This window comes from Rhinopithecus roxellana, chromosome 7 (assembly GCF_007565055.1).
Source record: "Rhinopithecus roxellana isolate Shanxi Qingling chromosome 7, ASM756505v1, whole genome shotgun sequence".
In the NCBI taxonomy this organism is placed as follows: domain Eukaryota; kingdom Metazoa; phylum Chordata; class Mammalia; order Primates; family Cercopithecidae; genus Rhinopithecus; species Rhinopithecus roxellana.
Window position 1 is genome coordinate 146243494 of NC_044555.1, and position 23840 is coordinate 146267333.

Consider the following 23840-nt stretch of genomic DNA (forward strand, 5'->3'; position numbering starts at 1 on the left):
ACAATTACATTTAGAAAATAGAAAAGAGTGATATTCCATATCACAATAATGAAATCATCTGCTCTTTAAATTCTAAAAGTAACAGCTTACATAAAATTAGCATTTCATTTTTTTAGAGTATACAATTTATAAGGAACTGTACTTTATATAATCTCATTTGACCCCCATAAATCCACAGTAAAGCAGCCATTCTTTTACACATTTTCTAGGTAAGGAAACTGAGGTTTCAAAAGGTAAAATGAGGAGATTGAGTGGATATGGCACACTGGGAAACAGGAACTGGTGCCCTCGGGGATCAGAAAAAGTAAGAAATGCCCAAAAGATGAGATGGCAGAAAGAGGAAGGAAGGGAGGAAGGGAGGGAGGGGCAGCCCAAAGGTGCACAAGAAGGGCTCCTGAAGAGTGGGAAGAGCTTCAGGAATGCTTCTAGTGCAGAGATGGCAGAGAATTAAATATAAACGGACCGCGGGGCAACCAAATGATAACAGGCTTGAGTCCCACAAGAAGCAGTCAAAAAGTTTGATCCCATCCTATTACCCCAATCATGGCTTTGCATCAGACAGCAAACAACAGAGTTGCCTATGTTTCCCGTCTTTGTTTCGTCTCCTCCACACTCTTAAGATCACTCTAATCAGCTCCCAGCCCTCTCCTCAAGTCCACCAATACTGCTCTCATTATGGGGACTATTGAACTCCAAATTGCTAAATCTATAATTAATTCTGTCTTCATCTTACCTAACCTATTAGCGGGATTGAACACAATAGCCTACACCACTTGTTCCATATCCAAGAGACAGTTCAAACTCAACATGTTCAAACCTGAACTCCTGATCTTCTCCCAAACACACTCTACCTGCAACCTTCTTCATCTCAGTGGATGGCAATTTCATCTCTCCAGTTGCTCAGGCCAAAAGCCTTTACGTTTCTAAAAAATTACTTATTAAAATAAGTGTATATATCAGAAGTCTAATGTTTGAAGATTTCTCACAAATTGAACAAATCTATGTAACCAGCCCAAGATCAAGAAAGAGAACTTTACAAATATTCCCCAAACCTTCCTTAGACTACCCCCGTCCAGTCACTAGCTCCCCCTGAATAAAACAAATAGTGTCTCTCAGAATGCAATGCAAAGGACAATAAGGAAGAAAAGTTAGGAAACAAGGAGTATATATCCGGAAGTTCCAGCATTTATCTACTACAAATGCCAAATGAAAAAGAAAAGTTAAAAAATGGATAGGAAGTAATAGATAAAGTAATAATCATAGAAAATGTTCCAGAACTAAAGAAAGACATGAGCCCTCAAATTTAAAAGGCCCATCAGGTGTCAAGAAGGATGTATGGAAAAGGACCCACACCTAGACACACTGTGGTGAAATTCCTGAACAATAAAGAAAAAATTTACTAATAGTTACCAAAGAGTAAAACACATTGCCCTACGTCATTGGTTCTTGCACCTTGCAATGAAAATTCCGATGTCATTGATTTTGAATTTTCATAGGCAACATTGTGAAAGAAGCAGAGGGGACAATATATACAAGAAGAAAATAAGATTTTCTTCAAAGCTCTATATCATCTTTATATTTATGTTAGGTTATTACAAAAACATATTAAAAAGTCTGCATTCCAAAGCAAAAAAGGTCCATAATCCCATCACCTGACCAAATCAATGTTTTCATTTATCCAGGTTTCCTTCTAGTTCTTGTTTATATGCATATTCAAAGTTCACACAATTGCAATAGTATTAAAGGTGGAAATTATATTCTACTTGCTTGCTTTATAATATACCATGAGAATTTTTCTAGTTGGTAGCCTTTCTTTGTTTCTCATCTTCTGCCACCTCTTCTTCTCTCTCATTCCTTCCCTCCCCTACTCATGGTAACCAATGTTAACCTGATGTATACATTTCCACAACTCTGTGCATGGTCATACAAACATATATCTACATGTTGCTTCTTTCCTTTGTCAGGTTTTTTTTTATTATGTTAGTTTAAATTCATTTATCTGCAACTTGTTCTTTCTCATGTAACAGTATATCCTGAACTTACATCTCTCAAGGTTGATACCGTTTATAATGAGTCCTACTCATAATTTTCATTAGAAGAAAAATATTTCATAATATTCAGAATAATTTCAGATTGTTTCCAGTTTTTTCTGCTCATAATATTCAGATTGTTGCCAGTTTTTCCAGTATATATATTAAACAGTATTATAATAAACACGTTTATAAATATAATACACTTTTTTTTTTTTTTTTTTTTTGAGACAGACTTGCTCTGTTGCCCAGGCTAGAGTGCAGTGAGATGATCTTGGCTCACTGCAGCTTCAACCTCTCAGGTTCAGGTGATTCTTTCATGCCACCCCACCCCCATATCCCCCTGCACCCCAACTATCATCCCCACCCCCATCCACCTTGCAAGTACCTGGGACTACAGGTGAGCATCACCATGCCTGGCTAATTTTTGTATTTAGTAGAGGCGGGGTTTCGCCATGTTGCCCAGGCTGGTCTTGAACTCCTGGACTCAAGTGATCCCTCCACTTCGGCCTCCCAAAGTGCTGGGATTAAAGGCGTGAGCCACCGCACCCAGTCTATAGATGTATTTCATATACATTTTTAACTAGGTAAAAGTGCCCGGGATAAGATTACTGGATCAAAATATATATTTACATACTTTTTAAAAGCTTTTGTTCCTTCCTGTAAGAAATAGCTTTAAAAAAAGGAAAAATATAAAAATGTTTTTGTATTTTAGTAGGTAATATGTAATATGTACGTGTGGGAAAAAACTCAAACAGAAAAAAAATTCCTATCAGTCCTCCAATTCCCCTCACCAAAGAGAACTATTATTAAAATGTAACTTTCCAGAGATATTGACACAAGTAAATATACTTGTTTTGAACTGAATTTTCCATTCCAACAGTTACAGCCAGATTACTTCTCTGAAAGGCAGTGGCAATTCAAAATCCTACTTGTGATATATCATAGTGCCCTTTTTCTAGCTAAGTGGTCATCTCTGTTAACACACTTAAATTATCTCTGTGTAGTTAAAAAAATTGGTATTTCATTGTTATATTAATTTGCATTTTCTTGATGACTATTGAAGATGAGGATATTTCCATTTATTTATTGGCCATTTTCATTTCCTCTTCTTTTTAATCCTTATTCACACCCCTTGCCTAATTTTTTCAATTGATTACTTTTATGTTACTTTGCAGAAACTCTTTGTATACTATGGATATTAAAATGTGGTACGTATACACCATGAAAGATTATGCAAACATAAAAAGGAATGAGATCATGTCCTTTGTAGGGACACGGATGGAGCTGGAAGCCATTATCTTCAGCAAACTAACACAGGAACAGAAAACCAAACACCGCATGTTCTCACTCATAAGTGAGAGCTGAGCAGTGAGAACACATGGACATGGTCGGGGGGTGCAGAGCATAAGGGAAAATAGCTAATGCATGCTGGGCTTAATACCTAGGCGATGCGTTGATAGGTGCAGCAAACCACCATGGCACACGTTTACATATGTAACAAACTTGCACATCCTGCACATGTACCCTGGAACTCAAAATTAAAATAAAAATTAAAAAAGAAAAAAAGTTTCTGTTTGTAAAATATGTTGTAAATCTTGTCCCATTAGCTTTTGAATTTATGATTTTTTTCATTAAAAATATAATATTTTATGTCTTCTAATACCTATTGTTACTAATACCTATTGTATTTCCTCCATGGCTTAAGAAGTTTTCTCCAACCCCAGACAATAATATATTCTCTCAAGTTTTCCTTTAAAATTCCTATTCTTCTGTTTCCTATAAATACTTAATTCAATATTTAATTTTAATTCATTTGGAGTTACATAGGGTGTGAAATAAGGATTCAACTTTGCTTCTAGATGGATAGCCAGATTTACCCACACTGTTAAATAGATTTTTATTTTCTTCCCACAGAACTGAAAATTTTACCTTTTTAAATTTCTAAATTGTTATGTAAGTATTAGACTCTCCATTCTCTTTCATTTAACTGTGTGGATATTCTTACAACATTACCACTCCTTCAATTTTTTTTCAAAATTTCTCAACTCTTCTTGCTTATTTCCTCTACCTCTTAAAATTTAGAATCAGCCTGTCAGGCTCCATTAAAAAATTCTATTGGGCTGTAATTGGAACTGTACAGGATTCACAGATTAATTTGATGAAAACTGCCATCTTTGTAAAATTAAGCCTTTTCATCTAGGAATTTGACATATTTCTCCATTTATTCAAGTTGTCTTTTTTGTGGAAAAACTACTAGCAACACTGCTACAGCTATTTGGGAAGACAATTTGGCCATATCTTATTACAGTAGAAGTGTACACACCCCCACGGCCAGCTATTGCTTCTTATGAATCTTGAATTAAATCTATACTCAAATATGACCTACAGTATTGTCTATAGTAGCCACAAAAAAGAAAAAATCAGAAATAACCTATGTATCCATCAATAGAGAAATAAAGAATGTATCACCATGCATCTTCTGAATAATTATGCAACAATTAACTAAAATGAGGTAGATTTACATGTTTTGATATGAAGCAATAACCAAGACAAATCATTAAGGAAACAAAGTACATTCTTGAGTATGCATCACCAAGCTAATAAAAAGGTCATTTCAATGCAAAGGATTGATTTGGAAGATGAAGTAAAGAGCAATTTTCACATTCTATCGTTTGACTGTTTTCCAATGAGAATTCATTGATGTATTATCCATGTAATTAAAAATAAGAACAACTTACAAAAAATGTTTAAAAGCACAAGTGATTTTAAAGTATTATTTTTAACAGGCCACACATACTGGAATTTCAAGCTCCAAATGTTCTCACATATTGCCTAATAAAATGGTGCAACTTACCCACTACTCAGATGCAATCCAAAAGAAACCAACCTCACAAATGTATGTAAAGGTGACAGACTAGAAACAATCACATTAAGAAGCAGGTAGTTGTAATAGAAAATGTTAGCTAAACTCTAGGAGAAAGGAAAGAACTCCTTCTCTTGGCCAATCAGAATCCATCTTTAGTTAATTGGCCTTCTTGTATGGGCAATTTTATTAGAAAACAAACTATTCCTTTTACCTGATATATATCATATATATAACATAGTGATTAAGACTTTGGAGTCATGGATTTGATTCCTGCCTTTGCCATTCACCAGCTTTATAACCTTAAGCATACCTGATCTTTAATTCATTTTTCTTTATTTTTTCTGATCTATATAATGTAGGCACCTCATAGGATTGTAGGGAGAGTTAAAGGAATTACTGTCTGTAAAGTGCTTAAAGTGGTGCCTGGTGAAAAGTAATTGCACTCAGTGTTAACTATTATCAATATTACTAGTATTTGTTCAATTCAACAAATATTTATTTTCTAGCCACCATGTGTCAGAAGCTCTACTAGCCATTGGTAATACAGAGATGACTAAGAATCAGTCTTTGCCATTGAAAAAACTTAGTTAATGTGAAGAAAATAGACACATGTGTCCATGATGTCATGAATGCAATGTGGTAAGTGTTTGAAAAGAACAATTGCGAAGAGATAGAAGATGGCCGAATAGGAACAGCTCCAGTCTCCAACTCCCAGCGCGAGCGACACAGAAGACCGGTGATTTCTGCATTTTCAACTGAGGTACTGGGGTCATCTCACTAGGGAGTGCCGGACAATCGGTGCTGGTCAGCTGCTGCAGCCTGACCAGCGAGAGCTGAAGCAGGGCGAGGCATCGCCTCACCTGGAAGCGCAAGGGGGAAGGGGATCCGTTTTCCTAGCCAGGGGAACTGAGACACACAACACCTGGAAAATCGGGTAACTCCCACCCCAATACTGCGCTGTAAGCATACAGGCACACCAGGAGAATATATCCCAATCCTGGCCGGGAGGGTCCCACGCCCACGAAGCCTCCCTCACTGCTAACACAGCAGTCTGCCGCGATCTATCCACAAGGCAGCAGCGAGGCTGGGGGAGGGGCGCCCGCCATTGCTGAGGCTTAACTAGGTAAACAAAGCCGCTGGGAAGCTCGAACTGGGTGGAGCTCACAGCAGCTCAAGGAAGCCTGCCTGTCTCTGTAGTCTCCACCTCTGGGGACAGCGCACAGCTGAAGACCAACAGGGGAAGTAGCGGGAGCCGGTGCAGACGCGAACGACTCTGTCTGACAGCTTTGGGGAGAGCCGTGGATCTCCCAATGCGGAGGTTGAGATCTGAGAACGGACAGACTGCCTGCTCAGGTGTGTCTCTGACCCTGAGTAGCCTAGCTGGGAGAAATCCCCCACTAGGGGCATTTAAAAAATGTGTGTACCCCACACCTCACAGGGTGGAGTACACCCCTGAGAGGAAACTTCCAAAGGAAGAATCAGACAGGTACACTCGCTGTTCAGCAATATTCTATCTTCGGCAACCTCTGCTGCTGATACCCAGGCAAACAGGGTCTGAAGTGGACCTCAAGCAATCTCCAACAGACCAACAGACAGTCCTTCTGACTGTCAGAAGGAAAACTATCAAACAGGAAGGACACCTATACCAAAACCCCATCAGTACGTCACCACCATCAAAGACCAGAGACAGATAAAACCACAAAGATGGGGAAGAAGCAGGGCAGAAAAGCTGGAAATTCAAAAAATAAGAGCGCATCTCCCCCTGCGAAGGAGCGCAGCCCATCGCCAGCAACGGATCAAAGCTGGTCAGAGAATGACTTGGACGAGAGGAGAGAAGAAGGCTTCAGTCCATCAAACTTATCAGAGCTAAAGGAGGAATTACGTACCCAGCGCAAAGAAACTAAAAATCTTGAAAAAAGAGTGGAAGAATTGACAGCTAGACTAATTAATGCAGAGAAGATCATAAACGAAATGACAGAGATGAAAACCATGACACGAGAAATACGTGACAAATGCACAAGCTTCAGTAACCAACTCGATCAACAGGAAGAAAGAGTATCAGCGATTGAAGATCAAATGAATGAAATGAAGCGAGAAGAGAAACCAAAAGAAAAAAGAAGAAAAAGAAATGAGCAAAGCCTGCAAGAAGTATGGGATTACGTAAAAAGACCAAATCTACGTCTGATTGGGGTGCCTGAAAGTGAGGGGGAAAATGGAACCAAGTTGGAAAACACTCTTCAGGATATCATCCAGGAGAACTTCCCCAACCTAGTAGGGCAGGCCAACATTCAAATTCAGGAAATACAGAGAACGCCACAAAGATACTCCTCCAGAAGAGCAACTCCAAGACACATCATTGCCAGATTCACCAAAGTTGAAATGAAGGAAAAAATCTTAAGGGCAGCCAGAGAGAAAGGTCGGGTTACCCACAAAGGGAAGCCCATCAGACTAACAGCAGATCTCTCGGCAGAGACTCTACAAGCCAGAAGAGAGTGGGGGCCAATATTCAACGTTCTTAAAGAAAAGAATTTTCAACCCAGAATTTCATATCCAGCCAAACTAAGTTTCATAAGTGAAGGAGAAATAAAATCCTTTACAGATAAGCAAATGCTTAGAGATTTTGTCACCACCAGGCCTGCCTTACAAGACACCCTGAAGGAAGCCCTAAACATGGAAAGGAACAACCGGTACCAGCCATCACAAAAACATGCCAAAATGTAAAGACCATCGAGGCTAGGAAGAAACTGCATCGACTAACGAGCAAAATAACCAGTTAATATCATAATGGCAGGATCAAGTTCACACATAACAATATTAACCTTAAATGTTAATGGACTAAATGCTCCAATTAAAAGACACAGACTGGCAAACTGGATAAAGAGTCAAGACCCATCAGTCTGCTGTATTCAGGAGACCCATCTCACATGCAGAGACATACATAGGCTCAAAATAAAGGGATGGAGGAAGATCTACCAAGCAAATGGAGAACAAAAAAAAGCAGGGGTTGCAATCCTTGTCTCTGATAAAACAGACTTTAAACCATCAAAGATCAAAAGAGACAAAGAAGGCCATTACATAATGGTAAAGGGATCAATTCAACAGGAAGAGCTAACTCTCCTAAGTATATATGCACCCAATACAGGAGCACCCAAATTCATAAAGCAAGTCCTTAGAGACTTACAAAGAGACTTAGACTCCCATACAATAATAATAGGAGACTTCAACACTCCACTGTCAACATTAGACAGATCAACGAGACAGAAAGTTAACAAGGATATCCAGGAATTGAACTCATCTCTGCACCAAGCGGACCTAATAGACATCTATAGAACTCTCCACCCCAAATCAACAGAATATACATTCTTCTCAGCACCACATCGCACTTATTCCAAAATTGACCACATAATTGGAAGTAAAGCACTCCTCAGCAAATGTAAAAGAACAGAAATTATAACAAACTGTCTCTCAGACCACAGTGCAATCAAACTAGAACTCAGGACTAAGAAACTCAATCAAAACCGCTCAACTACATGGAAACTGAACAACCTGCTCCTGAATGACTACTGGGTACATAACGAAATGAAAGCGGAAATAAAGATGTTCTTTGAAACCAATGAGAACAAAGATACAACATACCAGAATCTCTGGGACACATTTAAAGCAGTGTGTAGAGGGAAATTTATAGCACTAAATGCCCACAAGAGAAAGCAGGAAAAATCTAAAATTGACACTCTAACATCACAATTAAAAGAACTAGAGAGGCAAGAGCAAACACATTCAAAAGCTAGCAGAAGGCAAGAAATAACTAAGATCAGAGCCGAACTGAAGGAGATAGAGACACAAAAAACCCTCCAAAAAATCAATGAATCCAGGAGTTGGTTTTTTGAAAAGATCAACAAAATTGACAGACCGCTAGCAAGGCTAATAAAGAAGAAAAGAGAGAGGAATCAAATAGATGCAATAAAAAATGATAAAGGGGATATCACCACTGACCCCACAGAAATACAAACTACCATCAGAGAATACTATAAACGCCTCTACGCAAATCAACTAGAAAATCTAGAAGAAATGGATAAATTCCTGGACACTTACACTCTCCCAAGGCTAAACCAGGAAGAAGTTGAATCCCTGAATAGACCAATAGTAGGCTCTGAAATTGAGGCAACAATTAATAGCCTACCCACCAAAAAAAGTCCAGGACCAGATGGATTCACAGCTGAATTCTACCAGAGGTACAAGGAGGAGCTGGTACCATTCCTTCTGAAACTATTCCAATCAATAGAAAAAGAGGGAATCCTCTCTAACTCATTTTATGAGGCCAACATCATCCTAATACCAAAGCCTGGCAGAGACACAACAAAAAAAGAGAATTTTAGACCAATATCCCTGATGAACATTGATGCAAAAATTCTCAATAAAATACTGGCAAACCGGATTCAGCAGCACGTCAAAAAGCTTATCCACCATGATCAAGTGGGCTTCATCCCTGGGATGCAAGGCTGGTTCAACATTCGCAAATCAATAAACGTAATCCAGCATATAAACAGAACCAAAGACAAGAACCACATGATTGTCTCAATAGATGCAGAAAAGGCTTTTGACAAAATTCAACAGCCCTTCATGCTAAAAACGCTCAATAAATTCGGTATTGATGGAACGTACCTCAAAATAATAAGAGCTATTTATGACAAACCCACAGCTAATATCATACTGAATGGGCAAACCTGGAAAAATTCCCTTTGAAAACTGGCACAAGACAGGGATGCCCTCTCTCACCACTCCTATTCAACATAGTGTTGGAAGTTCTGGCTAGGGCAATCAGGCAAGAGAAAGAAATCAAGGGTATCCAGTTAGGAAAAGAAGAAGTCAAATTGTCCCTGTTTGCAGATGACATGATTGTATATTTAGAAAACCCCATCGTCTCAGCCCAAAATCTCCTTAAGCTGATAAGCAACTTCAGCAAAGTCTCAGGATACAAAATTAATGTGCAAAAATCACAAGCATTCTTATACACCAGTAACAGACAAGCAGAGAGCCAAATCAGGAATGAACTTCCATTCACAATTGCTTCAAAGAGAATAAAATACCTAGGAATCCAGCTTACAAGGGATGTAAAGGACCTCTTCAAGGAGAACTACAAACCACTGCTCAGCGAAATAAAAGAGGACACAAACAAATGGAAGAACATACCATGCTCATGGATAGGAAGAATCAATATCGTGAAAATGGCCATACTCCCCAAGATTATTTATAGATTCAATGCCATCCCCATCAAGCTACCAATGAGTTTCTTCACAGAATTGGAAAAAACTGCTTTAAAGTTCATATGGAACCAAAAACGGGCCCGCATTGCCAAGACAATCCTAAGTGAAAAGGACAAAGCTGGAGGCGTCACGCTACCTGACTTCAAACTATACTACAAGGCTACAGTCACCAAAACAGCATGGTACTGGTACCAAAACAGAGATATAGATCAATGGAACAGAACAGAGTCCTCAGAAATAATACCACACATCTACAGCCATCTGATCTTTGACAAACCTGAGAGAAACAAGAAATGGGGAAAGGATTCCCTATTTAATAAATGGTGCTGGGAAAATTGGCTAGCCATAAGTAGAAAGCTGAAACTGGATCCTTTCCTTACCCCTTATACGAAGATTAATTCAAGATGGATTAGAGACTTAAATGTTAGACCTAATACCATAAAAACCCTAGAAGAAAATCTAGGTAGTACCATTCAGGACATAGGCATGGGCAAGGACTTCATGTCTAAAACACCAAAAGCAACGGCAGCAAAAGCCAAAATTGACAAATGGGATCTAATTAAACTAAAGAGCTTTTGCACAGCAAAAGAAACTACCATCAGAGTGAACAGGCAACCTACAGAATGGGAGAAAATTTTTGCAACCTACTCATCTGACAAAGGGCTAATATCCAGAATCTACAAAGAACTCAAACAAATAAACGAGAAAAAAACAAACAACCCCATCAAAAAGTGGGGAAAGGATATGAACAGACATTTCTCAAAAGAAGATATTCATACAGCCAACAGACACATGAAAAAATGCTCATCATCACTCGCCATCAGAGAAATGCAAATCAAAACCACAATGAGATACCATCTCACACCAGTTAGAATGGCAATCATTAAGAAGTCAGGAAACAACAGGTGTTGGAGAGGATGTGGAGAAATAGGAACACTTTTACACTGTTGGTGGGATTGTAAACTAGTTCAACCATTATGGAAAACAGTATGGCAATTCCTCAAGGATCTAGAACTAGATGTACCATATGACCCAGCCATCCCACTACTGGGTATATACCCAAAGGATTATAAATTTTTCTACTACAAAGACACATGTACACGTATGTTTATTGCGGCACTATTCACAATAGCAAAGACTTGGAATCAACCCAAATGTCCATCTGTGACAGACTGGATTAAGAAAATGTGGCACATATACACCATGGAATACTATGCAGCCATAAAAAAGGATGAGTTTGCATCCTTTGTAGGGACATGGATGCAGCTGGAAACCATCATTCTTAGCAAACTATCACAAGAACAGAAAACCAAACACCGCATGTTCTCACTCATAGGTGGGAACTGAACAATGACATCCCTTGGACTCGGGAAGGGGAACATCACGCACTGGGGCCTATCATGGGGAGGGGGGAGGGGGGAGGGGGGAGGAGGGAGGGCTTGCATTGGGGAGTTATACAAGATATAAATGATGAATTGATGGGTGCTGACGAGTTGATGGGTGCAGCACACCAACATGGCATAAGTATACATATGTAACAAACCTGCACATTATGCACATGTACCCTAGAACTTAAAGTATAATAAAAAAAAATAATAATAATAAAAATAAAAATAAAAAAAAAAGAAAAGAACAATTGCTCAGTGCTCTTAGCATACAAAGGGGATTCACTCAACCCAGCAATGGGGAAGGAAAAGTGGAGGAGTAGGGTATAACTGATATGGAAAACTCTAATCACAACTTCCTCTCTATTCCCTTTTCTCATTAAGGGAGAGAACATCCTTGGTAGATCATTTACTCCTCTCCAAACCTAAAGTGACTCACCAAAATTTATGTCAGGACAAGATATTCTGATTTCAACCCTAGCTTGGCAACCAAGAGTCACCATTATAAGACTTGACAGAGTTGCTCTGCAGGACAAGTTGGGAAACAGCTACAAATCATGTTGTAAACTTCGCAGGGAGTCAAGATTTCACAGGGTGCCAGCCTTTCATAACATAGTTTCCACATTGAGTGAGCATTTTATGGTAAGCTTCCAAAGATTGTGTTTCACAACAAGTAACTCAACTCTCTGCCAAAGACTTGAGCTTGTATAAACTCAAGATAAACATGAGTCAGAATTACATCTCTATTTAAAAAAAAGATGACGATGACTTTTATTAACTGGAGTATATTATCAAGGAGGTATTACGTTACTCTCCAACATAGGTCACAATCTTACAAGAGCCAGACTGAATATGTAAGAAAGAGACATAAAAAATCTGATATTGACTAAAAGACCAACATATAAGACTGGAATGGATTAAAGGAATAAGGAAAGCTTTCCAACTAATTCAATAAGTACTCTGAGACAAGCAAAAATAAGTGATTTCTTGCCCATAATGGCTCAAAGTCTAGTCGGAAAAACAAAGTGCACATACAGAAAATTGAACGCTGTCAACTCTTAAACAATATGAACATAAAGTCTAGGTTTGAGTAATTGGGATTTTAGCTAGATTTTTAACAAGGATTATACATATTTTGTGAAAAACTTATAATGACCTTTCAATGCCTATAGGAGAAATCTGGTTTTCTCACTTTATTCCACACTGTATCCCAATGATAATCCCCCGGTCAAGCTAGAATGGCTTAACAGTGGGCCTCAAGTTTCCCATCTGAAATGTTTTTCTGTACAAATCCTAACCGTGGATAACTATATTAATCCCATCTCTTCCGTGAAACTTTTGTAGCTATAGCACCCTATGGTCTGAACCTCCACTGAATACTCCTACCGCTTATCAGGAGTCTCCAGTCTGATATCCTTTGGTAATCCCCACCTCTACTACAAAAAATTGGTCATGATTGAAGAAAATTACAAAATACATCAAAACAGAAGCACACAGTCACCTTATATGTCCCGAATGACTCACAGGCCACCAACAATTGACTGCATCTTAATTGACTTGGTTTATGTGTCTAAGGAAACAAGTGTTAACCAAAACAAAAAAAGAGAAAACAAATCACAAAAGCTAGAGATGGCATTGTCCAGACAGCACCTTCCTGGGGAGAGGGAGGCTTGGGCCCTGGACTTAAGTATTTTCTATTCCCTAAACCAAAGCATCCTTCACATGGAAAGTGTACAGATGCTTCTATCTAACAGACTTCACACATTTCTGATCCCACTGGTGCCAGCATTTCCTACCTACTGGTAGAAACTCCAGTGGATGTGCCCCCACCACAAGCTGCATTTTTAAAGTCAGCTTTATTGCAGTATAATTTACATACTGTAAAAATCGCCCATTTTAGGGGTATAGCCTACGAGTTTTGACAAAAGTATAATCATAATCAAGATACAGAATATATTATTTAACTACCTGTATACATTTGTCAACAAGGAGGATGTGGGGAAAAGAACGAGAGATCAGCTTGTTACCATGTCTATATACAAGGAAGTAGACATAAAAGACTCCATTTAGTTCTGCATTTGAGATGCTGTTAATCTGTGACCTTACCTTCAACTTTGTCCTTGCAAGAGACATGTGCGAAGGTGATTTAAGGTTAAAAGGATTTTGGGCTGTGCAGAATGTGCTTTGTTAAACAAGTGCCTAAAGGCTGCTTGTGGTTAAAAGTCATCACCATTCTCTTAAATCTCAAGAAAGAGAAAAACATTTGTCTCCTGCCCCTCCCTGGGCAATGGAACATCTCCGGGTAATACCCATTGTGTGCCTTGTTTACTGAGTGAGGAGAAACCGCCTTTAGGAATAAGGTGGGACTTGCTGGAGCAATACTGCTAAAAGGTTTATGGAGATGTCGCATATACATCTCAAGGCACAGCATTTTCCTTTAACCTTATTCATATTACAAGGATTTTTTCATATGTCTTACTGCCGATTTCCTCCCTACAATAATCCTATTGTCCAGCCACTCCCATATCCTTTTAATGACTAAGATAATTCTCAATAAATACCAAGGGAACTCAGAGGCCGGTGCTGGCGTGGGTCCTCTGTAAGCTGAGCGCGGGTCCCCTGGGCCCCGCTTTTCTTTCTCTACACTTTGTCTCTGTGTTTTATTCCTTTTCTCAAGTCTTTCGTTTCCACCTAACGAGAAACACCCACAAGTGTGGAGGGGCAGACCACCCCTTCAGGAGGAAATGCACTATTTATAAAGGCATGCTTGTAATAATTATTTTTCACTAAAAAGATACTTTTGTATTAGCTTAGCTAGAATGAGTCCATACTTAATGAAGTGACAAAATCCTGAAAAAAAGAGAAAGAAGACTGTCCTCTCAGACCTAAATTACATCAACACAATATATTAGATCAGAATTCCAAAAAGTTACCTAAAGAGAGAATATTTCACAGAACTGCAAGCCTTTTTGACTGTAACTTGATTGCAAATATTGTATTAACAGTGTCTCAAGCAACGAAGAAGTTGGTTTGATAAGTTATTTTCTAGATGAGAGCTACTCAAAGTGTGATCCTTAGACTGGTGCCCATATCAGAACTGTTTGGTATGGGCCTATGATGAGATATGTACTTAAACTAAGAGTAATCAGTTGGGCGCAGTGGCTCACGCCTATAATCCCAGTACTTTGGGAGGCCGAGGTCAGGAGTTCGAGACCAGCCTGGCCAACATGGTGAAACCATGTCTCTACTAAAAATACAAAAATTAGCTGGGCTTTGTGGCTCACGCCTGTAGTTCCAACAACTCGGGAGGGTGAGGCACAAGAATAGTTTGAACCCAGGAGACAGAGGTTGCAGTGAGCCAAGATCATGCCACTTGCACCCCAGCCTGGGCAACAGAATGAGACTCCATCTCAAAAAAAAAAAAAAAAAAGAAAACAAAAAAACTAAAAATAATCAATCAGAACTTTTATTGCAGTTTGACAAAGTAATTTTATATTAATTGAACCTAATACTACAAATAGATTTGTATTTTGTATGTCTTTGTTTTGCTATTAATTTATTTTTATTGTATTTAAAAGGAACTTATTCAACAGGAGAATCTCTCAAAATAATATTAATACAAATTGGCCCGAACTATTTGAAGAGATTATAATGAACAAAAGTAATATCTTAGATAATTTCTCAAGGTTGCTTTTCTTTTCAACCCTATGAATTCACCAGATGACCTATTTTTTTCCAGATACAGGCTCTATGCCTCTAATAAAAAAGTTCTTAGAAGGAAGCATAATATTTTGTTTTAAAATAATTGATACTTCAAATTATATTTTTGTGCCCAGTAAAAACACAATGTCTAAAATGAAGATTTTAAGAGAATTATTCACTGTAATGGATGACTAAGATTTAATACAAATGTGATGACTTTAGCCTTAGGTCATATAAATATCTATGTGAGCATTAATACTTAAAGAGTTAGAGGAAGGAGAATAGGTTATAAATATTGCAGTGGTAGAATATGAGGAATGTTAAATAAGTGAATTACCAGTCTTCATTACAGCAGCAAAATTGTCATGTAAGGCCACATGCATATATTAATTTAGTCAATATTTATTGAGTACCAACTATGTGTCAACAGTTGTGAAGCGTAAGATGAATCAAACATAACCCCTGCCTTCAAGGAGCTTATAGTCTGGTAGAGCGTAAGACATGATGAATGAAATCACACAACAGATTAGCCAAATATTACTGTAATTCAACAGACTATATTGGTATTTTCCAAAAGCTATCAAATGTGCCTTACAAAAGTTAGTCAAGTAACTATTTTATTGTTAATGTATCTCCCCAGAGTAGAAGAATTGTTGTCTTTGCTAAGGAAAAAAAAAAAAAACAAACGCCTCTTAGGAGCAACATGAAGTTGATTAAGCTAATGTGATTGTCTAAAAAGCATGTCTAGTGGAAGAAATGTAACTGAAGGCAAAATGAAGAACTTTCAGACATAAGAAACTCATTCCGACATGTTCTAATCTATTCTCAATATGGAAACAGTCTGCAGTTATTTTAAAAACTGTTTAAGATTCATAAAAGTCACACGACTGGTAGGAAAATTCTTGGCAGTTGAAATATTTACAAATGTAAAGTGAATCATGTTGTGAAAGTACTACCTGCAGCTTCCTTAATTAAATCAATTGCATATTGATTTATTCATTAAAGCTAAAATGTAAAGTGTATGACAAGGTCACTCCTTTTGGGTACTTAATGGCTTTATTAACCATGAAAATCACCATTAAAAATAACCTTTTAAAGGCCAAGTTAATATGACAATTTTGATTTTTTAAACCACACGTTGCATTATTTTCAGCTTTCTCAAATCAGAGTACTTTGGTCTAGTCCTTATAATGTGGTTAAGTCAGTGTAGTAAACATTTGCATCTGCCAGATCTAACTCAGAGTCACCAGGATTTTCTATCTGTCCCAATGCTTGTCGTACATGAGGCCCAGAAGCCAGAGACATAATATATCTTTTGGTCATTCTCACTCAAGAACTGGTCTATCACTCAAGGCTTCTCACCAAAGCCTGAGGGCCTTGACTGATTCAACAAGAGCTTCCCTAAATTGTCTCTGTTTTGGTACTCACTCAGATTAGAATTTTTACTCTGACTTATGACCCTGGCTTTTGTTCTATGTCCCTAGAATATTAATCCCATTCCCTGGGCCTTAATCATTATCAAATTGCATTGCTCCCTGCCTTCTCTTGCCTGATACCTTGATTCCAGTAAATCACTTTGTTTCTCTAAGCTAAACCCCAGTCTTTGGGTTACATATGTTCCAATTTCTGCCACATGTTATACTGATCAGAATTTTAATGATGAAGTTCATATTCATTCATTCATATAACAAACACGTATCTACCTGTGCAAAGCAGTCTCTTAGCTTTAGCGATACAAAGATGAATGAAACAAAATCCTTGTCCTCAGGAAGCTTACAGTCTAATGACAGGTACAGAGAAATAAACCAACAATTGGCATAGAATATGCTATAAAAGTATAATGACAGATACAGAGAAATAAACCAACAATTGGCATAGAATATGCTATAAAAGTATTATGTAAAGAGAGCCATGCAAACACAAAAGGGGGATACTAACGAAGATTTCTAAGAGAAGATGATATTCAAACTGAATCTTGAGGGTCAGACAGGAGTTAGCAAGGCAGAGAAAATGATTAAATAAGAAGGCAGGGAGAGTGTTCCAAGAACAGGGAGCAACATATGTAAGCAAGAGACAGCATGGCAGATTGGAGGAACTACAAGTGGTTTAATATGACTGAAACATATTTGTGACAAAGTGGTGAAATGTGAGACTGGTTGCAGCCAGATGATGAAAAGCGTCCTTGTACTCTGTTCTGTCTAGATGAAGGGAACCCACTGAGACGGATTAACTGGAGAAGTACTATATTCAGACACGTGTTTTAGATTACTCTCCAGGATTGTGGAAGTCATATTAGAGACAGGTGAAAGAGGGTGAACAGAGGAGACACTTACTATAATTCAGATAATATGTTGTTATGCCCAGACCGTTTGTTCCCCGAAGAAGACCACCGGAGTCCAGAGTCAAAGCCAAGCGGCAAGGATCTTTAATGCAAGTTCGAACTTGGTCCCTCCGTTCTACAACATACAAGAGGGCCCCGAATGATGCATGTGGCCGCTTTTTATAGCCCGATGCATACAGGATATATAAGGTTACAGAGGTACAAAGAAATTCTTTTGGTCACAGTATCACAATTGGTAATTGGTTAATATTCTAAGTTATACAATTAACAGTTTCTATTTGTTCCCGTGCATTTAATAAAACTACAAACGGTTGTGACCTTATCAGGGGCTCTCTAGGTGGTGTTTCTAGGATGTTTGGGGGGATGTGTTTGTGTTGGGCTCAGGAAGTTTGGAACAAATAGAGGAATGTGTTTGTACTGGGCCCAGGACTAAGATATATGGCAGACACCGGTAATTAGAACAGAACAGAGCAGGGCAGAGATTTTCACAACGTTTGTCCTTTCAGCGTCTGGAGTCTATAGATAACCTAATCGGTTAGGTCTGGGGTCGATCTTTAACTAGGCTCAGGGCGCCACCCGGGCTGTCAGGGCGCCGCCCGGGCTGTTTGCCTGTGGACTTCATTTCTGCCTTTTAGTTTCTTTCATTTGATCTCTTTCAATGTAATGAGGGACCAAAATAAGATGGTAGCAATAGAAATGGAAACAGGAGGATGCAAGTACAAGAGTAAGAGATATTGTAGTATGAGACCATAGAGAACTTGACAAATCACTGGACACAGGAGAAAAAGTCTAAGCTAACTCTGAGGTTACATATCAGAAGAAATTATAGTTGAAAGTTTGATGCAGCAGATGACTTCTTTAATGATGCTGAGTGGGTGGCAGTATATAAGCATCAAAGTGGAGATATCCAGCAAGCACTTGGGAATGCATTTCTGTGGCTCAAGATGAAAGTTGTGGTTGGGATAGATGTGAGGGTTATCTTCATAGAGGTTATAGCTTATAGGAATGGATATGGAGAGTAAAGAAAATCTGAAATTAGTTTTAAAGGAAAAATGAAATTCCAGATAAGGCTAGAATTTCAGTCAGTTTAACATTTTTGACATACAACATGTACAGTGTCAAGAGGAAAGTCACTGCCTTACCCTTTCATTTCTAAAAGGTTTCAACTCATTCTTTTCAAAGTATTTCCTCTTAGTTTCATGTGATCCTCCTCACAAATGCCCTTTGAGATCGATAGACAAGTATTATCTCCTTTATAAGGATCCCCTTGTAATCATAGTACCCGTTTCTTCCCTCCATCAGACTCTTGATCCCAGACAAACCTAAAGACCTTTGCCCTGCTGCCACCCATGCCCCAGCATGACACTCATTTTATAGGTGTAAGGGCCAGGGCACTAAGTGTTCAAGTGTTTGTCGGAGGCCACACAACAAACCAGCGCAGGAAGAATGTTAAGAACTCAGGACTACTGACTCCGTGTATAAGGCTACTTGCACTACATTTTATCATGAACTCTCCAGGAATCCACCTGCTTCACAAAGCAAAGCAAAGAATACTAGCAATATTGGATTTAAATATACAAATATATAGCTGTTGAAATATATTATTTATAGACATATGACAAAAAGGTGAAAAAATTTAAACACCTGATTACTAGCATTTCTTTTCTTTTCTTTTTTTTTCCTCTCTCTTTTTTTTTTTTTTGGATACAGGGTCTGGCTCTGTCGCCCTGGCTGGAGTGCAGTGGCCTGATCTCGGCTCACTGCAACCTCCACCTCCTGGACTCAAGCCATCCTCCCACCTCAGCCTCCTGAGTTGCTGAAACTACAGGCATGCACCACCACACCCAGCTAATCTTTGTATTTTTTGCAGAGACGGGGTTTCAGCATGTTTCACAGGCTGGTCTTAAACTCCTGAGTGCAAGCGATCTGCCCACCTCAGCCTCCCAAAGTGCTGGGATTACATCCATGAGCCCCTGCGCCCGGCCTATTTTCACTTCTGATGAGTTACATAAGTAACTCTACACTTGAAATCAGTTTCCATATGAAAGTCTCTGACATAAAAAAGAATATTCATTTTTTAAAAATATGGTAAAGCTCCTAGCATTCAATGACTTTAAAATTTTTATTTAAGTGACATAGTATACTTAAAAAATAGCTTAGAAGTTTTCACAAAAACACAGAAAGCAAAACCTTCAAAAGAGAGAGGTTTTGTCTGAAAATAAGAAGGTAAGGTTTTGCATACTGTACAAGGTACATGGAAGAAAAGGAGGAAGGGTGTATAGGCAATACTAAGATACCTTCCAATAATTTGGAAATTATTTTTACTCTCTAATAGTTCAACTATAAAATCAAGGCCTAATGGACCAGATCATAGATAAACAAGACACATTAAAGAAAAAGAATGTCTCCCAAGCTAGAGCAAGACTAACAAAATATATCAGCATACCTAAAGAATGAGTGAGTCCCTGAGAAAGTGGGCTTAGTCAGACAGGAAAGTTTAGGAAGAGGAGAATGACAAGGGCCTTGACATAGGCATCCTAGCACTGTCCAGGGGAGAAAATGTTAGGGCAGCAAGACACTATCATCTCTTTCACAGGTACATACCTACTCCAGAAGTGGACACATCAGTCCTTCAGAGAAAGTTGTCATTATACATTAATTTCATCAAGAAACAATTATGTTTCTAAGGTGAAACTTAAAGGAGCATGCAACAATACTTGCATGCTCCTCAAGTCCCCCTCCTGTTCGGTAGGGCTTTCTATGGGGAGAGAACACTTTGGTCATGTCAACATGACTGTTCCATCCACTGTGAGATTTGTATTTTTTGTCATAAATAAATTTTTTGTCAATCTGAATTATTGTAAATTTAGTCAATATGAGTTCATCTCTGGGCCACAGAGCCCATCTCCAGGTATAGACCAATCAGATTTCTGAGGCTAACTTGGTAATCCACCAACACCAACCTTGGAAGTGCCTTTTATTCACACTTGAAGGGGAAGAGATGTACATAATCTATACCTTAGTAATTGCAATACAATCTACACAAAAAGCCTGATTAAGTGATGGCATAGTGTGTTTCATTGATAAAAATATGGTGCCAAGAAGCAAGAATGGTTTTAGATGATAAGTTTACAAAACAGTTTTCAGATATTGTTCTCTTTGGGCTGAGTCTGATTCCCAGATACAGAACTTTGCCTACTGTCTACCTCAGATACACATATACTGATAGTCTGACCCCAAATATACCTATGGAGCACTGTGTGAACTACGTGAGTGTGTACATTTTCCTTTTCTCCTCCCTTTCTCTCTGAAAAGTGGACCAGTAGAACAAACAGATGTTTCAGAGTTACACAGATCTGGGTTTGAATCTCAATTCCACCACTTCTCAGTTTCTTATTTTCTCTTTGTCTCTAAAATGGAGATAATAACAATAGCTCATAGAACCATTGTGAAAATTAAATGAGATAATATGGGTATAAGTACCCAAATGTAAGTTTCCTTCCTGTTCTTTTCCATGGCTTGGCCTGTTCAATTTAAAAATAAACACACACTCACCTTATTCCATAGAACCATAAATTTTGTGAGAGCAGAGATCAAAGCTGATTTTTGTTTACCACTCAGTCCCTGGTATATGGCCTTTAGTGGGTCATCAAATATATTTTGAACTATAAAATCAAACTGGTTAAGAAATTGAGGTTCTGTTTAATTGAATTTGCCAGTTAGCTTAGGGATCCCTCTTAGCTGACAAAACAAAACAAAACAAAACAAAACAAAACAAAACAAAACAAAATACCATATACTTCAAAGGCTTCTATCTATAAAAAGGCTTTATCAGGTGTCACTTCTATAGAATCTATTGTATGACCTTTGATTAATCAATGTAAAGTGACTTTTTAAAATATTTTTGTCTGAAACTTCAGATAGGCAACTATACATTCATTTGGCAGTGTGCCTGTAGCAAACTACAACAAACTGAGTCACTTAAACAACAGAAATACATTGTCTCACAGTTTTGGAAACTGGAAATCAGACATCAAGGTATCAACAGAGTTGGTTCCTCCTGAGGGTGACCAGGGAAAAGATCTGTTCCCAGCCTCTCTCCTTAGCTTGAAGATGACTGTCTTCTCCCTATGTCTCTTTACATCATCTTCCTCTGTGTGTGTCTTTGTGTCCAAATGTTCAAATTCTCTTATTTTTACAAGTACACCAGCGATATTCCATTAGGGTCCACCCCAATGACCTCATCTTAACTAATTCCCAAAATAACATCAAATTCTGAGGTACTGGATGTTAAAACATCAACACATGAATTATTGGGAGACACAATTTAACCCATAACGTCAACTACTGAGTGATCATCTTCAGGCCCTCTGGGCACAGCCTATACTCCTTGGACTGTTTTCTTGTTATTGCATATAGAGATAAACACTTGGCATTTACTGAATTAACATTTTAGCATGTTTTGACTATCCTTAAATAACTTATATGCAGTCCATGTGATAGAGTGAGTCACTTAAGTTGTGAGGGTATCGAGCTATCTACCAAGCATTTGTATCTTAATAGACTTTGTTGTTTTCTATTCTTAAGAACATTTTGTGTATTGAGGTGGGGAACAAGAAGGATGGCCATCAGGCAAGAACACAATTTTAGTGAATTTTGAAAAGGCAGTATATGAAGAAATGTCTAAAAAGTGGAAATATGTTTCCAGAGAAATGCAGGGGACTCTAAAAACATAAAAACATGATCATGAATTTGGGGATAGCTGAATTTCGGGGGAATATCAAGGAACTTGTAGACATGGGACAAGATTAAGCCTCAGCCAAGAATATGTATTTCCACTAAAATGAGTCAGAGTGAAGTTGTTCCAATCATTTCAGTCATCTTCACAATGGATTTGGATGTAGGTAAATTGACCTAAATATTGATATTTAAAATGGTTAAAATAATTGCTTTCTTAGAACCGACAAAGCATTTCATTGACTGAAATGGAAAGGGTTTCATTGAACCTGTTTCCTGTTCCCCATTGGATCATCCAAATCAAAATAAGGTGAGTTTATTTTGCTTGATTTAGGGGAACAAACGTAAATTCATGCAATGGCCTTATGAAGGACACATTTTTTTTAATAACCATGCCTCATTGACCATCAGTTAAGTGGAGCATTTATGTGTTTGATATTCTGGAAATTGTCATCTTTATGCTTGACTTCTAAAAATCTTGAGTACTTTGTAAAGTCACATCTTTGTCTCAAATGTAAAGTGTTATGCTAAAGAGGAATGAGTTTTGGACCGGCAGGGAGAAAATCTAGATTCCAGTCCCAGCTCTGCTTTGTGGCCTTGAGAAAGTCACACATGGGCTCTGGCTCTGTCTCAGTAAACTAAAGGGTTACATCAGACGCTAGGCAAGGCCCCTTTCAACTCAGAGGGTCTATAATCCTGTTATATATAATTATTGTGTCTTTATTACAATATTTTCACACAAATGCAAAGTATATCAATATAAAAGAGGACTTTTGTCTGCTGAGTGTAGGGTGTGGAAATAGAGGCTATTCATCTTCATCAGCTTTTCAGTCTGATTATTTTCATATTGTACTTTATAAGGTACACCCACATAAAATGTAATGCACTTTTAAATATTTTTGTCCGTTGCTCCAAAAACCTAAATTCTCTGTTATATCAACATTACCCTAGTACAACTAGAAGCCATGTCATTTTATTTTACGTAAATCTTGGCAGGAATTACCTTGGTGCTTTTGTCTTGGCTAAGCACCAGGTGCATTTGTACTGGATATATACCAACTGCTCTTTTTATTTTAAAACTTTACATGGATCCTGTATAATTGATTTTTCCTACCTATCTAATTATCCTTGATGATATTATAATTCTTTTAAATAATTAAAAGGGCTATGACTAATTTTAATACTGATAACAAAATTTTAACTTGATCCTGCAATTTTAATATTGGCAATGTGATACATAGAATGTAAATGTATTTAGCTCACATTCTAAGTGTTTCATTTTGTGACAGTTACATTGAATAATAAAGTGTTCAATATAATACAACATTTATAAATCCAGCTCTTTAATGAAAATGGACTCATATCGATTAGTTTATGAGCAGAGTTTAATTTTTGAGATACAATATTTAAAAAGGAAGGTTAAATTTATATTCTAATTCATGAAGAAATCTATTCTATTACTTCATGTGTTATTTTATCCATTTTATCTTAATCTGATAACCAAAATTAAAC

The 23840-nt window shown here is 37.9% G+C and overlaps 1 pseudogene; it reads left to right on the top strand.

Moving 5' to 3' along the window:
- Window positions 1-257: 257 nt before the first annotated feature.
- Window positions 258-23840, top strand: part of LOC104655214 — a 61119-nt pseudogene continuing 37536 nt past the window's right edge.